The sequence below is a fragment of the Rhinatrema bivittatum genome, chromosome 8 (assembly GCF_901001135.1).
Source record: "Rhinatrema bivittatum chromosome 8, aRhiBiv1.1, whole genome shotgun sequence".
NCBI lineage: Eukaryota > Metazoa > Chordata > Amphibia > Gymnophiona > Rhinatrematidae > Rhinatrema > Rhinatrema bivittatum.
The window spans coordinates 264,904,254-264,910,006 of NC_042622.1; the positions used below are offsets into that span (position 1 = coordinate 264,904,254).

At 43.8% G+C, this 5,753-nt stretch overlaps 1 long non-coding RNA gene across 1 annotated transcript; it reads left to right on the forward strand.

The window, feature by feature from the left end:
• Positions 1-4,643: 4,643 nt before the first annotated feature.
• LOC115098351 lies at positions 4,644-5,424 on the forward strand. The gene is made up of 2 exons (XR_003858473.1): positions 4,644-4,862; positions 4,996-5,424. It is a non-coding gene; the product is annotated as an uncharacterized LOC115098351 (long non-coding RNA).
• Positions 5,425-5,753: the final 329 nt, after the last annotated feature.

Sequence of the window (5,753 nt, forward strand, 5' to 3'; positions counted from 1 at the left end):
CTCAGCAATTTCCCATCCTTCTTAACACCGCGGTTCTCGTACTCTCTACCTGGTGTCAGACGCAGTGTCTCAGGCAGTGAGTTCTGGAGCTTAAGACAGGATAGGGAGAACACGCCAACTCTTAATCGGGTCAGGTGCACTCTCCTTATTCTGGGAACAGGCAGCAGCCCTTTATTTTGTGATCTTAATGTAAGGTGTATGTAGATGTAAAGTCTCACCAATCACCCCAGTCTCCTTTGAATGGATAAATTTGGAATATTAACGTTAATACTTTGTAATAAATTTGAAATTGCACTGGTAACCAGTGCAGCGAGATGCATCAATGATTGTGTGCAACGTGGTCAGATTTCTTAGTTCCTAATAGAAGTCTGGCAGCAGCGTTTTGTAGTAATTGTAATGGTTTTGAGCTTCTTGCGGGACGGCCCAGTAATAACGAGTTACAGTAAATCTAAGTCTGAGAAAATAAGAGTTTGCAAGACTGTATGAAAATCTTCAAAGGATAAAGGTTTCAACCGATGTGGCATGCTTAATTTTGTGTAACCCATATTAACTAATTTGTGCTTTTTCATTGTGAGGTTTCCGTCTAACTGGATGCCTAAATCACGTCTCTGGTTTTACGGGGGTGCTGTTTGAAAGGTACCCAAAGTCTAGCACCAGTGGTTACCCAGAGTGGAGTTTCTGCTCAGGCAAATGATTTCAGTCTTGTTTGGATTTAATGCAAGTTTAAGAAGAGTCAGGACTTGCTGAATAGCTTTCATAGAGGTTGATAGTATTCAGCCTGCATGGTCAAAAGATGTAGAGCGTGGAATGTAGAATTGTATATCGCCAGCATACAGAAAGAATGATATCCCATGCTACTGATGCAATTAATAGCAGTGGCTATTCCCTGAGTCAACTTGATTAATAGCAATTAAAGGACTTCTCCTCCAAGAACTTATCCAATCCTTTTTTAAACCCAGCTACACTAACTGCACTAACCACATCCCCTGGCAACAAATTCCAGAGCTTTAATGTGCGTTGATTCGCTGATGTCAAAACCTCGTAGAACAGGATCCATTAAGGAAAGAAGCAGAGTCTCAGAGTGTTGTTTTCTAAATCTGAATTGATTTGGAAAAAGAATATTTTGGTCTTCCAAGTGATTCACCAATTGAGATAACACAGCTTTTCCCAGTATTTTTGAAGGGAAAGGCGGTAGCTGTCCCAATCATTAGTTCTACCTGTTTTGTTTTTCAGAATAGGTTTTATCAGTTTGTTTCAACCCAAATGGAACAATTCTTTCTGAAAGCGAAATATTGATTAAGGTGGTGATTGTGGGAATAACACAATGTACTTCCTTCAGGGAACTGGATCGACTTTAGTAATAATTTGACTAATTTTGAGCTCGGTTACTCTGTCAAAAGTAGACCATTTGACCATGCAATAGGGGGTCTTCAGAAGCTGGAGGAGAGAGAGAGAGGACAGGAAAATGTTTTTTTTTTAATCTATTGGTTTTATCAATTTAAAAAAAAAAAGCCATAAAAACTCACCTATGCTCCTCAGTCTTCAACAAACTTCAACCATAATACCCTCATTCTCCATGATCTCGTTCACACATGCTCCCATAAATTGGTAATTACGAACATAAGTTGCCATGTTGGGTCAGACCACGGGTCCTTCAAGCCCAGCATCCTGTTTCCAACATTGGCCAAACCAGGCTACAAGAACCTGGCAATTACCCAAACACCAAGAAGATCCCGTACTACTGATGCAATTAATAGCAGTGGCTATTACCTAAGTCAACTTAATTAATAGCAGGTAATGGACTTCTCCTCCAAGAACTTATCCAATCCTTTTTTAAACCCAGCTACACTAACTGCACTAACCACATCCTCTGGCAACAAATTCCAGAGCTTTATTGTGCATTGAGTGAAAAAGAATTTTCTCTGATTAGTCTTAAATGTGCTACTTGCTAACTTCATGGAATGCCCAGTAGTCCTATTATTCGAAAGTGTAAATAACCGATTCACATGTGCTCGTTCACGACCTCTACCATATCCCCCCTCAGCCGTCTCTTCTCCAATCTGAACAGCCCTAACCTCTTCAGCCTTTCCTCTTAGGGGAGCTGTTCCATCCCCTTTATCATTTTGGTTGCCCTTCTCTGTACCTTCTCCATCGCAACTATATCTTTTGAGATGCAGTGACCAGAATTGTACACAGTATTCAAGGTGCGGTCTCACTGTTAATCTTGTATTCATTATTCTAGTTTTATTTTCCTTTAATACTAATTTCTTGTGAAGCTATTTTTAACTATGAATGTTAAATATTGTAAATCCTTGTCAGTTTTGTATTTATGTGTTTTTATTGTTTCCTAACTTAGGGGGTCTTTTATCAAAGTGCTAGATGGCGTTTTCGCATGTGAAAAATGCCTTTAACACATGCGAAGATGCCATATCACATAGTTCGATACAAATTAGAAAAGGGGAGGACTTTGTGGCCAAGTGGGCTGGCTTCATAATTTGCGACGCCATAATCACACCTCTCTCTCTCTCTATCCCCCCAGTTGTTGTAGAAGGTCCCTGATAGCTAGGCTGGAGCTCCAGCAGCTTAAAATGGTCCCCTCAGTGGTTGTAGGTAGGAAATACAACAATTCTGGCACTTATCGCAAAGTGTGATAAAGTTATCGCAATTTGCTCTAATACCTATGCGAAGCGCTAAGATAGCGCACTTTGCGATAAATTGCCCAGTACCATAAAACACGCCCCTTTTCCTATCACATGCGATATTTAGTGCATTTTGATAAATCCAGGCCTTATTTAGCTTTGTAATATTATTCCTTTAATTATGTAGGTTAATACTGTAAACCGCTTAGACCTATATTTGTATGGGCGGTATAAAAAAAAACTTTAATAAAATATCTAGTAGAGATACAGCGTATTCATTACAAGCGGCCTTTGAAAGGATGATAACGGGTCCTTGATCAGATGTTTAACTATGTCCTAGAGTAATTTAGCATTGACTATTACTCCATGTATCTGTTTAGCATAGCAATCTTTTTTTTTGCTTTATTAATGTACGGTATTTATTTAGGAGTCAGCTATATTTTCCTAGGGATTCAGATGAAGGACATTTCCGCCAGGGTTTTTCGAGTTTCCTAAGGGTCTGTTTGCTGCCCCTTAAATTACCCTTGAACCAGGGGTCCTTCTTTTGGTTATCACCTACGTCCCTGACAATCTGTTCCCAAGAATCAAAGGCTGCTTCTTTCTCTCACACATACAGAGGCAGAGACGGGTTTAGGATTTTGGCGCCCCTGGACACTGTTGGTGCTGTCGCCTTCCTTCTGTAGTGGCAGCGGCTCCAGCACCGCATCCCCATTTCTCTCTCTTCTAGCCAGCATCTCCTCTACCACACCCCCCTTTTGCCCAGCACTATTATCCTCTCCCCTTCCTCTCTCTTTCCTTTTGTCTACATGTGGATGGGTATGGTGGGGGGTGGAGAGGTGCCCCTCATACATGGTGCCCCGGGTGGCTGCCCAGGTTGCATGCCCCAAAAGCCGGCCCTGCCCTCCACACTGCGTCCCTGTGCTTTGTATGTGCCCTGCATGTTGAAAGCACAGAGTTACGCTGGCTGGCGGAGGAGGGAGACACAGTAGGAAGCAACTGCTCTTCTCCTGCTGGCCAGAGGAAGGGAGAGGAGTGAGTGGTGGGGTGGGGAGAGGGTGTCAATGACTCCCCATGTTGCTGAGCCCGATCAATTTCTATTCCAAAACCAAATTGGTTGCTACCATTCTAAAAAAAAAACCAAACTCTCAGCCTGTTTGGTCTAGCAGGCCCTGTTTTTCCTGCACCCACGCTGGGTTTTGCCAGCCGTTCCCTGACCCTCCAGGCGATTAACCCGTCTCCTTTTTAATGATAAGTTCCACTGTTTTCCCTGGACCTGACCTTGCACTAACTGGGTTTACAGTTGCCCTTGTTTGAGGAATCTTAATTCCTGAAAATGTAAAATGCAATGGGAGAGCAACCACTTCACTCAGCAACCCTAGTGGCAGGGATGAATTTCATTTGGGTCTTGGCATCTTATTGATGTTCACATTGTCCAGTTCTGGGCTATACAAACTCGCTTCAGATTAATGTTACGCGTCGTGTGTCCTTATTGTTCTAACCAGGAAGTCCGCATAGGCAGAGGGAGAGGCCATTGTGGCTGCTTAGAGCCAGATCCTGGGACTCCACAAATGGAGATAACTCTTTCACAAAGGGTGGTGCAGCTTAAGTGTTACAATCTAGGGCACAAGTTAATTTGCAGAGTTCTGGTTAACCCTTGGAGTGCTGTGGAAATAAAAATCGCTAAATTAGATTAGGTTTAATATGGAAAGAGTTAGGACAACAATAGCTAGGTTAGGTGGGTGAATAGTAAGAATAATTTCCCCCAGTTGTCCAAGTTGTAATCCCACAGGCGATTGCTTTGAAGCCTGGCAGCACAGGAGCAGCACCCAGGCATGGATGAAGAACGGTACTCCGCGCATTATCTTGTAGGATGTATGCACTGGTGGGGCAGCCAGGCTGCCAAGCACATGTCTGTGGGAAAAAGAGTATGTACAGATCGAGTTCTTGGTGTTTTTTTTTTTTAATGATTCGGGAGCTAAGGACTGCCCATCAGCACTGCTGAGGAACTCGGAGGGAACGGAAGAGCAGGTGGCACGGGCAGATAAGCTGCTGGGGAGGAGACAGAGAGGATTCTGGAGGGCCTGCCAGGGGGGACAGCCTTATTCATGCTCACCACATCCAGGCCAGGATGGGGAGGGAACAGTGCATGGAAACGGCAAGAATCCTAGAGCTAGCTCTCCAGTGGGCAAAAGAAGTCAGGAGGACCACAGATAGCTCCTGGAGGTAGGGGGGTTTTCCCATATTTTGTTTATGCCTGCTGCTTTGGCAATGGTTATAATGCAAATTGTATCCCAGAGGGGTCAAATGGCAGCGCATATGTTTTTTCTTCTGGTGACTTAAAACCGAATCTTTACAGGTAACGAAATGCTTTCCGAATGTGTCTGGGACCCGAAGCCTCTCCCACAAGCCAAGCACCAGCCCTGGCCGCTTGGTAGCCTAGCATTGACTGGGAATGCTCCCAGCCTGTCTGTGGCTTTCCCTTCTCCAGCTTTAAATTCAGCAAAAAGGCTTAATGAACAGAAACGATGTCGGAAGCGGGAAGAGACGAGCCTGAGCTACAGCAATGTGTCTATTTGCTAGGAGGCGAGAGTCTGGGATTCCTGGACACATGCCACAGGTGTTTTGTGTGTTACTGGTGTATGCAATACTTGTAAATAATGCATGTTCTACATATCACCTAGCACAATTTGATATGTTTCTGTTAGGAGTCTGCTGTGCCTCAGGTTGCCTGTGTCTCCTGTGCAGAAGCCTTTAAGTCTGTAGTTTAGAAAGGAAAAAAAAAAAATAGATTGCCTTTTTCTGAAATGAGGTTGCCCCTTACCTAGGGTCAGTGATTCCTGTCTCACTGAGGAGACGTGCAGTTTGGGCACTAAGCTGCCATTGGGAACACGGGGAGCCGAAGATTAAGACTGCAGAATAGTTTATTTTGCTTGGTTAGAATAAAACAAGCCCATCCCCAGCCATCACAAGTCACTGCTTTGTCATTCCAACCATCTACTATTTGCCTAACGTCTTTCTCTACCTGGTAATCCAAGGGGCAAATGAAACAAGTGCAGCTGCAGCCAACTCCTCTGTACCATGAAAACAAACGTTCTTGGTGTGACAGTCAGCTTG